This window comes from Sturnira hondurensis, unplaced genomic scaffold, assembly GCF_014824575.4.
Source record: "Sturnira hondurensis isolate 20B ecotype Veracruz unplaced genomic scaffold, ASM1482457v3 Scaffold0007217, whole genome shotgun sequence".
Classification (NCBI taxonomy): Eukaryota; Metazoa; Chordata; class Mammalia; order Chiroptera; family Phyllostomidae; genus Sturnira; species Sturnira hondurensis.
In genome coordinates, this window is record NW_028079848.1 from 2,041,119 (window position 1) to 2,053,752 (window position 12,634).

Genomic DNA, 12,634 nt, shown 5'->3' on the forward strand with positions numbered 1-12,634 from the left:
GACCACACACCAAGGAGAGCTTGTCAACCTTTAAAAGAAATGCAAGCAATTCACAGTTTCCAAGAGGTCACACAGGCATGTGCCCAGACCCAGCCACTTAGAAAGCAGATGGAGAGAAAGCAGCGGGGAGGCCTTGAACTTGAAACACTGCTCATGTGGCATCGGCAATTACATTGAAGGAACGAGAACACCAGGAAAATAATCTGATTCCCAGTATGGGCGTGTCTTATGACATCTGGTTTCTAGAAGTAGCCATTTCTCACAGATATTAAGGCCTATTTTTCAACATCACAACTCATTTTCTAAAAATCACTGTTTCTGGTCATTGATTCAAACAAAATCCCACTGTTGTGGAGATAAATGGAACACGTTCTGCTCTGCATTCTACTTGTCTGAGTAGACCAAGAGATGGAAGGCGTTGCTATATCTGATTTCTGACACTGTGTTTTCTTTCTCCTACTTACGACAATGATGTATTTTAAAAGCATTGCCTATTGAAGGCATACCAAATGTAGCTGACGACATGGCTGGGTTTCTTTAGCATCAGAAATATGTATTTAATCATAAGCCACCAGGCATCAGAAATAATAGCTTCAGTATGGAATTGAATCCAATTTTTGTTATAATAGAAAATACTTTGATTAATGCAAGGTACAATTACTTCCCTTATTAGGTACCTGATAAGATCGGCTTCTGCTTTTTCATACAAGGCAGCTTCAAAGTCTAATAGACACTAAGTGTCTAACATAGATTTCATTCCGTGGTCTACCCTGAAATGAATGCAAACACTGAGTCCATTAATGGAACATTGTATTGAATACAGTAGAATCAAGTTACTTTCTTGTAACTTCTTCATGCTTTTACAATAATTCACAGGAGGACCCTCCAAAGCAGTGATGAATGGGACTCCGAACTGCCAGGAGTAATGTATGTTTGTCCCTGCTAACAAGCATTTTCTAGATTAAAAGGGCGCAGGCAATACAATATATCGATTTGTGCCACGAATCCACCCAGAACGTATAATGCTAATGATACGTACTGTCAAATTCCAGAAGAAGAGAAAAATTTGACCAGTATTCGCATATCAGCGTTTTGTTCCAAATGTTTCTTTTCTACACAATTAGGGGTTTTTGGACATAGGCGTTTTTGATCGTTCTGTTCCCTTCCTCATTTGAAAGACAGTTCCAGGTGGCCCGCTTGTTCTGATTAAAGTGAAGATAAAACCCACAATCATCTGGTATGAAAAAGCATTTAGGAATCAGGCCAAATGTGGTATAAAAATACAATTCTTTCCAAGTACAGTAATGTGTCACAGACTTCCATTGAGCTGTGGGCTTTCTCTTCTGACTAAAAGTGACCAGTGTAGGCCCTGGCTGGTGTAGCTCAGTGGATTGAGCTCGGGCCTGCGAACCAGAGGATCGTGGTTCGATTCCCAGTCAGGGCACATGCCTGGGTTGCAGGCCGGTTCCCTGCAGGCCAACTCCCAGCAGGGGATGCACAAAAGGCAACCATACATTGATGTTTCTCTCCCTCTCTCCTTCCCCTCTAAAGATAAATAAATAAATAAAATATATTTAAAAAAAAAAGTGACCAGTGTAATAAGGACCGATGGCTTGATTCAGCAAGGTGGAGTGAGTCCCCTGTCGGGGGAGGGGACAGGGGACCCAGATGAATAAATAAACAAGTCAAGGAGCTCACAGCTCCGTGGAGATTGTATTGTGTGAAAAAATATATCTCTCTCCAAAGAATAATATCCCTATGCAAGGTAGGGAAAAAGCGGTTTTCCAGTTGTGAGGATGCAGAACACAGAGTGTATTTTTGTATCCCTATTTATTAATCATTGGTTGGCTTCCAATACAGACAACTGTACGCCTATGTTTGCCTGCTTGTGCCTCAGCCTGGACATGAGCAGGAGCTGGTGGAAGAGCTGCAGAGTTCGTAGGTGGTTAGTAACTGTTATTTAAAAAGATGCCATGAATGTTTCCAATGGCGGTAAATTACATTTTTGTTTTTAAAGACCCGTGTATTCTTCTTTTTTCACCTGTGCTGGCCAGCATGTATCTATACAGGCTTTCCGTTTTAGCCTTCTCTTTGTGGAAGAGAAGGAAAAAGATGTCTGTTTCCTTAAACCTTGATTCATATGTTATTTTTTTCTAGCGATTCTTTTTGTTGCAGAAGGGTATTCAAAGATTGAACTTTCGTAAGCCTGCTATTATTATAAAATATCTATTTATAGCAGGCAACTGGCAGAGTTACCATAGAAACTAAAACAGCAATCAATTCAGGGACCATGAAAGTGTAAGTAAGGCTGGGAGTATTATGAATAGAAAGCAATAAAACTCAAAATTTCTCTTAATTATTGGGAAAAATGCAAAATAGATTTTTCCAAAGGATAACAGATGGACAAGCAGTTTACAACTATGGTTCATCTCCTAGAATAAATTCGTGCAACAATAATGAAGCTAGGCACGCTCTCATTTTAAGAGGCTGTCAAGAAATCGGGGGTTTTTTTTTAGAGAAAACTGGACACCTATAAAGCTCTAGTGTCCTTTGAGAGGCCCATATCTTAAGGCAAGCAACTATCATTCCTTGCTCTAAATTTCCAATAGTCGGCCTATTTCAAATGCAATGTCCGAATCCCTTTGAACTGGCAGACACATATCTTGAACCAAACCTACATCCTCTCTAACTATTTTGTGTTAAGACCTCTGGGGGAGACCAAAAAGGAGGCCAGCAATCGGAACATGTGGCCAGGAAAGTAGTAAAAGCCCAGGGCGGTGACTTGCACGGGTATTTCCATGGGCACACTTGGTGCGCCGATGCGTCATTCCCGAATGTATGCGTGCACTCGCGTGCTTCCCTGATAACAGCGCAGTCAGCGTTACAGCTAATTCTGGGGAGAATGGGTTTAGTTTCCCTTTAAAATCATCTTTTAATTCATAAACCATAAAACAAAAAAGGCAAATGTTCTGTTGATAAATGGCTCAAGGAATGGATTTGTCTCACCTGTGGGTGTTCAGCGGTATAACAATGGAGCAGTAAGGAAGAATGTCAATGTCAAGATCCTTTGTTTAGAAAATTGATATCGGTTTACACCCTAAACTCCAAGGTGACTTGTAATTTAACCCCACACAAACCATTAGGAGGAACACATTTTTCCTAAACAGCAAAGAAAGTGTATAATTTACCAGAGAGCACAAGATGATTCATATTTTTATAACTCAAAGACACGGTCCGTTGTCTAGTTAAAAACATCCCCAAAGTTGACTTGACTAACCAGGGACCATGTGATTGCGTTCCTCTGTGTCTACTAAGGAAAAGAAAAGTGCTCAGAGTGGAAGAAGTCGATATTAAACGACACCAGGTATCTCCAAGGCCTAGGGATGGAGGGTCATGGCGCAGTGGAGACTTGCGAGACAAGTGATGCATTGTGTCCTGCGGTTGTGTGCAAGGCATAAATATCAGTTAGGTCAGCTTTCGGTAGTGTCGTTCAAAGCTTCAGTGTTCTTAGCGACATCCTTTCTGCCATCCCTGTCAATTACAAAGAAAAGGGTGTTCACATAAGTACCGGCGATGTGTTCATTTCTCCCTTGAGTCCCGCTCATTTTTGCTTTGTGTTATTTTGGAGTTCTGTGCCTAAGTGTACACGCACACAAAGGCCTGTGATGTCTTTTGAGTCATCGATCTTGGGCGTGGTTCCTCCGGCTGGGCTGATGGCAGTAGCTTTGGTTCTTCTTCTTGTGCAGATAAGTCCTCAAAATGCGTTTCTCACTCTTGGACCTGGAGATCGTTACCCTGACTGACATCACCCTGAGACCCCGTTGCAGGAAGAATTTTCATTTATGGCCCATATACTTTCTCTTGACCCTGAGCTTCGGATATGGGTTCTTGCCCCAGGGTGCGGTGTGTGCTTCCGAGGGTCAGACCTCTTACCCTCCTCTGGTAGCCTCTGTCTCCCCATCTCAGGGACACAGCCTCCGACCCTGCCCAGGTGGGACGGAACCGTGAGATAGAATATCTGGTGCCTCTCGCCGACTCTTAAAGGGCCTCTTGTTTGTAACCTCGCCGTAATCTCCAGGACAACGGTGCCTGGTGCTGCAAATTCAGCACTGTGGGAGAGGTGGTGAGAGACGTACTGGGATGCTTCTGAGTTTCCAAAATTTTGTTGCCGAGCTGGTGGTTGTACGTGAGGGAGCTAGTTGCCTAGTTGCCGAAACTATGCAGGATTAAGAGACTGTTGGGGTCTCTGGCTGGGCTGTTGTTGAAATCCTAACATCATAGATCTCTCCTTCCTCTGCATATTAATTTGTTTACTTGCTCCAATAAAAATGATTTCCTCCATTTCCAAAGCTTTACATCAGCAAATTAATTAAAGTCTTGGGGTTATAAATCTCCCTTTTAAAGGCAGACCGCCCCGAAGAGTTCAGCTCACTGACCTCCCCATCATTCGTGTACATTGTGCTGCAGAATAATGCAATCAGGGCCTTCTGGCCAGCGCAGGAGTGGATCCGGAGAGTGGGCAAGGGAGTGTAGATGGAAGCAGTGTCTGCTGTGGGGCACTGGAAGCTTGCAGGGCGGGGACCTGGCGCTGCTGGGGTCAGAGGAAGAGAGCGTGGGGAGGGGAAGACAGGTGACAGGTGTCAGGCCCAGGGCTTTGTGGTGAGCTGGACTTGGAGAGAGAAGAAAGAAGGATTTAAAGATAATTCTGAGGTTTCTAGAATGTACGCGTTGTCACTACTTTAAATCTTAAATTCCTCTTCACAAGCTATACGCAGAAGTTTTAGAGTTTGTGTAAGAATTATAGAGTTTTCCAAAATGGAATTCTTTTCTCCAGGTCCTTAAAATATAGTAGAGATTAACCTCACGTCCCCATATTGATTATAAAAGGTTATTTGCACATTACCAATTTTTCTTCTAAACTGAATTATTTCATATCAATTCATCTTGTAAATTTAGAAAAGTTTTATAAGTTGCTTATTACGCTATGATTACTTTTTGATTCTGCAGGCTCTCTGCTTTACAATTAGATGTAGTACAGAGTTAATATTTAAGAAAAAACAATTATTTTGCAGTACCTTAATTTTCTCGTAGAATAATTATGTGTTAGCTGCCCCCCATATTCAAATAGTACCAATTCAAATAAAAATATAGTTATTTTCTGCTCTAAAATATTTTTATTTTCAGAGGTCAGAGAGTTCACGTTCGTACACTTAAAAATCACTCAATATTTATTAGCAATGGAAGGTTTTCAGAGACAGACTTTGAAAACGCAGTTAAACTTAGGTCAACGTGCTGTTCGTAACGCACAGGTGGGTGGTGCATGGTCAGCTTACCAGCAGGCCATCCTCCAGCTCTTGCAGGCTTTTCAATTGTTACGTTTGTTCCTATGGAAACTTGCCTCCCTGGCCCTCTCCTCTCTCTGTCTTTTCAGCGTGTTAGCAACAGGCTACAAGAGGGCCTCAGGGCAACCTGAAACACTCGAATAGCCACTACTTAGAAGGTGTGACAGGTGTGTATTTTCTCTTAAAGGTTCCACACCCACCTTCCCAGACCCACACATCTCGTATTTGTTGTGCCTGACACTCCAGACCACAGTAACTGGAAGAATTTCTCTGACCTGGTCACGGAGCAACCTTCCATCACCATGGAAGGTCAAGGTGATGACTTCCCGAGGTCTCGCAAGGCACGTGTACAAGGGGACGGAGTGAGGAGAACAGAGCTGGGGCCGATGGGGTGGGCTGGGAAGTTCAGCCCTGGGGGGTGTGAATAGCACCCCCAGCCATGCTCCCGGTGTCTCCTGATGAACAAGCGGGTTAGAAATGGACTAAAAGCTTAGTGCAGAGACTGAAAGAAACCCCGGCTGGTCATGGGTTTTGGAAGGGGCCCTTGTTTGTTCGTTTATTTCTCGAAGACTACATCTAAAGTAGTTTTCCTTGGACTAACCCAAGGAAAATAAGGCCGTGAATACAATGACAACTAACAAATAAGCCCTTGTTTTTGAATACCAAGAAATAAAAACGCCTCTGAAAAGAAGAGGTATAGAAACTTAGAGTCCCAAGAAAAGGCAACAGGGTAAGAACTGAAATAGACGTGCTTAGGAAGGGAAGGAAAGACAGCAGAAATCGGGGTGGGGGGCGAGGGGAGAGAGATCGATTCCGTAATTAAACAGTGGAAGAGTTAAGGGTCTGAGCTACAACTCATTCTGATGGGGAAATGCCAAAGAGTCCAAATTCAAAATTTTGGTGGCACCTGGACAGCCCAAGTTCCCCGAAGACTTCTGAGAACCTTTCCCCTGGACATTGTTCTAACAAGGACCTAAGAAAGGTCAATGGTGCGGGGAAGCAGGCTTGCGCCAGCAGGAGCCAAGTCAGAGGTTTGCTCAGCAGAGTCTATGTGCGAGAAAAGGTGCTTTGGATTGTTGAAAAAATAGAAGCAAAGTGAGAAACTGAGGTAATCAATGATGTGGAACAGTATGAAGAGTTTCACTCCCTCACTCCCTAGATTCTTTTTCCTCTGGTTATAGGAAGTTAATTTTAGCACCAAGTTTTCATATGCTTGCCTCCTACCTACATCAGTAATCTCCTGTGGTTACTTGGCCACGTCTACACGGACTCGTGAGTGTGGGAGTGTGGAGAGCAGAGGAAAGTGGCGGCAACAGGAATTTTGCCTTGCCTGGAGTTTCGTCCCCATTAAACCTCTGGGAAAGGGACAGTGCTCTGCTTGGCCACCGTATCCCGTAGTCCTTGGTGGTGGCTGGCAGAGAAGTCAGCAGAATTTGCACAATTTTTAAGGCAACTGTGGTGTTCTAGTGGAAGGATGTGTGGGGACATGGGACCAGTGGCCATGTCAGATATGACGAAGCCACTGGGGTCCCTGGCTGTAATATCTGATTTTGAACTTGGAAACAAGCTTGAATGCTGACTATAAAGAGGCCTGTTTTTAAACGATAGATGAAGTTGGTGTGTTTTATTGGCAGCTGCCTCCACAGACTGGCCGTGGGGGCGGAGGCGCTTGAACAAACAACTGTTGTGAAGAGACAGCTTGTTCCAAAAAATCTGGCGTGGGCCATGTCAACATTTTAAAAAGATACTTCAAATAAGAAAAAGGGAAAAAATACAAATAACATAAATTTGGCTTCAGAGTCTTGGGGGGGATTTCTGAGAGCCAGGGAGCTTCAGGGTGCAATCAAATAGACAGCCATTTCCTTCTCTTCCAAATCCTTCATACTTTCCTTTATGCAATAAACTCGGCTATTTATTTGTTTTCATAGTTTTTCACTCATAGGATATAGAACATTCTGTATTCACTCAATTCTTTTTTTTTAAAGATTTTATTTATTTATCTTTAGAGGGGAAGGGAAGGAGAGAGGGAGAGAAATATCAACGTATGGTTGCCTCTCATGCGTCCCCTGCTGGGAACTGGCCTGCAACCCAGGCATGTGCCCTGACTGGGAATTGAACCGCGATTGTCTGGTTCGCAGGCCCGCACTCAATCCACTGAGCTACACCAGCCAGGGCTGTATTCACTCAATTCTTATATTTACTGAGCACCTACTAGGGTAGGAGCTGTTTATATAGAACTTACCATTTAGTGTGGGTTAAATATTCAACGCCTTGTTAACCAAGCAGATACAGAGTCCAGACTTTATGATTAATTGAATACGTTGGTCATACAGAACAAAGATCTATAAATATTCTCAAAAGGGAGAGTGAGATTAGCCTTTTATGACAAGCATACCCGTTTTGGTGTCAGAATATTAGTCAGTCATTTGCTCACTCCAAATGTATATTGAATTTCCATCTGCTGTGGTAGGTGATGTGCTCGGTGTTAGGGGTTTAAAAATGAACCGAAGGCAGTTCTTTGGGGCCATCCACGCCCGCCTGACACCTGCCAACTGTGTGACTTTGCGTGAACCACGTCTCGTATGTTTTCANGAACCGCGATTGTCTGGTTCCCAGGCCCGCACTCAATCCACTGAGCTACACCAGCCAGGGCTGTATTCACTCAATTCTTATATTTACCGAGCACCTACTAGGGTAGGAGCTGTTTATATAGAACTTACCATTTAGTGTGGGTTAAATATTCAACGCCTTGTTAACCAAGCAGATAGAGTCCAGACTTTATGATTAATTGAATACGTTGGTCATACAGAACAAAGATCTATAAATATTCTCAAAAGGGAGAGTGAGATTAGCCTTTTATAACAAGCATACCCATTTTGGTGTCAGAATATTAGTCAGTCATTTGCTCACTCCAAATGTATATTGAATTTCCATCTGCTGTGGTAGGTGATGTGCTCGGTGTTAGGGGTTTAAAAATGAACCGAAGGCAGTTCTTTGGGGCCATCCACGCCCGCCTGACACCTGCCAACTGTGTGACTTTGCGTGAACCACGTCTCGTATGTTTTCATTGTCTCGTGTGTGAAACCGAAGTCATTACAGTGGTTATTTGTGAACGGACGCGCGATATTGCAATGCCTCCCAGCTCTGGAGCACTGTAGTGGTACCTGGAGATTTAGCCTTGAGGGACAATGGGAATTGAGAATGGGATGTGAAGACTTTCCAGAAAGAGAGTGAAAAGTAAACCACGCACACAGACACACGAAGAAGCCAAGCTGCAGCAGCCGGTTTGGATGGAGAGGTCGCGGGATGTCAGGGTCCGGGGGTCGCATTGTGAAGGCCTTGAGGCTGGCGTGGGAGACCCTGGTCAGCGGCCCCAGGAGCCATTCGCATCTCTCTACCCGGTTGGAGGAGACGCCCCGTTTCAGCCAGGCTGGGCCCCCTCAGCTGAGATGTCATCCCAGCTTCTCTGCAGCCAGGCGATCTGCAGGGTCCAGCACCAATAGTGCCCCCTCTGTATCACAAAAGCACGTAATCCTGTAGCATACCAATATCACACTCGAGCACACCATCTGACCGTTTAGGTGAAATGTTCCAATTAGAGCTATAAATCATTACACGCATATTATAATCCTACCAATTGTGCTCAAGCAGGCCTTACTTCTTCCACAGCCTATAGTTTGGGCCAATTGGGTGCATCGAAGATAAAGCTGCTTCATCCTCGGCTTCCTCCCTCCCACCCCCACTCCTGCTGGGAAACAGCGGCAACTAGAAAAATTTCGGAAGCCGTGAGTTAAACGTGGTCACGCCACTGCCCTGGCCATGGGCTGCTTCTAGCTGTGCTGTGATGTGACATGGAATCACAGAGTGTGGTACCTCTCCCTAGGGGTCTTTTCACTCAGCACCAGCCCCTGGAGAGCCACTGCGGTTGCGCGTTATCAGTGGCTTATTTCCATTTTGGGGCTGAGGAGTACCACTGCCTGGTTGGGGAAGAGTTTGCTCAGCCATCCCCGTCCCCCTCCCCCCTCCCCCCGAGGGACTTTGGGATTGTTCCCAGCTTTTGCCCCTTATTAATAAAACTGAGATGACTACATACAGACCATTTCTTGTGTAGACATAAGTTTTCATTTCTGTGGGATAAGTGTCCAAGGCTGAAATTCCTGGGTGAAAGATATGAGTATGTTTACTTTTCTTTTCTAAATAAGAAATTGCCAGCCTGTTTTCCCAGGTGGCTATAGCATTTTCTGTTCTCACCAGCAATGGAGGAGTGATCTAGTTTCTTCACATTCTCGCTAGCATTTGGTAGGATCATTTTTTAAAAAATTTTAGTCATTCTTGTAGGTGTACAGTAAGAGCTCATTGTGCCTTTAATTTGTATTTCCTAAATAGCTAATGATGTCGCTATCCATGGGCCTTTGTGCTTTGTGCTGTTTGCCTACTTTGATAAAATATCTGTTCATATTGTTGTCTCTTTTTTAATCCTACTATTTCAGTCTTTACTGTTTATTGTGTGTTTTTTTTTACTGTTGAGTTTTGAGGATTTTAAAATATATTTGAAATCTAACTTTAAAAATGTGGCCTCTAAAAGGAGAAGATAAATTGGTCCTCATCAAAATTCAAAACATTTGCTTTTTGCAAGACCCTGTTACTAGGATGAAAGGACAAACTACAAATAGGAAAAAAATATTTGAAGACCACAGATTCCGTGGTCTAGGCCCCACAGATTTTCTTGTATGTTTTATTACTAAGAACTGCAGTTTTACACTTTACACTTAAGTCCTTGACTCATTTTGACTTTATTTTTGAAAATACTGCTTTTTATACCTTCAGAAATAGCTGTACACATATCTTTTTGTTAAATAATTTAGATGCAGAATGGAAAAGGTTGAGCTGTGGATGGAGTGAATTTGGTTTTCCTGGCACTCAAAGATGACATTTTTTCTCCGAGGACGCTGATGTCTAGAAGATACGAATTGTAACACAGAGGGGACGAGTTGTCTGGGATGGAGGGTGTTTCGAGGGAACGAAGTGTTCTGAGGTGACGCAGAGACAGGGAGATTCTGTATACACACAATTGTCATAATTTTTGCTTCAAACTCATTAGTCTGCTTGTTGGCTGGACTATTCTGAAAGCTCACATCAGGATCTAGGTGGATTTTTCTCAGAGGCAATGACTGAAGTTTGAAGGGGGGGGCAGTGGGCACACGGCGGGTTCAGCAGGTAGACTTGGTGGCAGAATTATAATTTTTTTTTTAAGATTTTATTTATCTTTAGAGGGGAAGGAGAGAGGGAGAGAAACATCAATGTATGGTTGCCTTTTGTGCGTCCCTGCTGGAAGTTAGCCTGCAAGGAACCGGCCTGCAACCCAGGCATGTGCCCTGACTGGGAATCGAACTGCGATCGTCTGGTTCACAGGCCCGCGCTCAATCCACTGAGCTACGCCAGCCAGGGCGCAGAATTATAATTTTGCTCAGTTCTTTCCTCTCCTTGCATTGCACAAACACACACAATTAGGGGTTTTCATCAACGTACAATTGTATGGACAGAAATCAAACTCACTTCTTTTTACAAAATATTTTAAATTGGTTTATCAGTTTTAGAGAGGAATGAAAAGTGGGGGGCTTGGAGATAGAGAGAGAGAGAGAGTCAGCTGTGCTGTCCCCCTTATTGATGTGTTCATTGGTTGATTCTTGCACGTGCCCTGCCCAGGGATCGAACCCTCCACCTTGGCGTATTGAGATGATGCTCTAAGCCACTAAGCTACCCAGCCAGAGCCTAGAAGTCATTTCAATATCAGGGGGCTCATCTAGATAGTTTTTCATAATTAGCAAGCGTGATCACTAGGGATTTCCTCCAACTGGGTCTCACCTGTAATAACTTATACTATTACGGATGTCTACATTTTCTTCAACCTGGAGCATTTGACCTAGCGCGTTTTAGAAGATTTCTATGGAATCAAGTCAGGAGACACATTGAATGAGCAGAAGAAATGAAATATCCCATCACAAATAAACCACAATTTGATTTCCATGCCATGCATTCCCTTCATGTCAAACCATTTCTTCTCTTTTGATGTGCTTCAATTATAGTATTTTAATTAAATTACTCTCTGAACCATGCATAGATTTGCATACCCCCTTTGAACTATAATAGGAAGTGACCCACATATATCGAGTAAAGGACTTGACCTGTAAAAAAATAACACAGCCCCCAATGATAGATCCTTATGTTTGTACCCAGAATCCACTCCCCTGACACAGCACCACAGAGGTGCTAGGGCCAGGACGCTTGCGTACAGTCACCTGTTTTGATAGAACCTGCGGTGACATGGCTGCTTCAGGCTTTGAGCAACCCCATAGCCTTGTTCACATTACCTTTGTGGTCAGAGATGACAACACTCATTTTAGACCAGTAACTTTTCGTTGGGAAAACCAGACAGCAGCTGGGAAAGAAAAAGGCCAACTATGAGACAAGTTGACCTCAAGAAAGCCACAGGGGCGTGTCTCCGGGAGCTGAGCCGGGAGGAGGACAGGACATGGTGGACACCACTCATTCATGGGGGCTCCGGGAGTCGGAGCTGGCTCGGTAACAATTTCACTCTCTGCATAAAAGACGTGACAGTAACCCACAGGCATTTGGAAAAGACTGGAGGACACCCTTTGGGAAGGATAAGATAGCTGACTGCCCCATGTTAGAGACAGAAGTTCAAGACTCAGAGAGGCTCAACATCGTATTTCAGCCACTCTAAGATACACACGGTTTTCTCACTTGTGAATGTCCCCAAAGCCAGTATGTTTTGCTCAGTTCATGGCATCTTATACTGGTTCTGGCCAGGTGGCCGTCATGATGCAGTTGCCTGGGATCGTGAACTTGGCTGCTGTTGGGTGATCTTATGAACTCGGTAGCTTTATGGCTCAACTGGGACTTCACGTTCTAGTCAGCAAACCATTGAAAGATCCTCCGAGTAAAGTGTCGAGTCCTGGCTGTGGTCTAAAGACGTACGTTGGCACCTCCGAGGGAGCTGCGTGAAGCATCAGCAGCAGCATCAGCATCAGCAGCAGCATCAGCAACAGCAGCAGCAGCATCGGCATCAGCATCAGCAGCAGCATCGGCATCAGCATCAGCAGCAGCATCGGCATCAGCAGCAGCAGCAGCATCGGCATCAGCAGCAGCAGCATCGGCATCAGCATCAGCACTCACACGACAGGGGTCCCTGTCTTGGGAAGTGGTCCTGGGGTTGACTGCGATGCATTCTTCTGAGGAAAACCCAGCGCAGCGGGCGACAACGTTTGGGA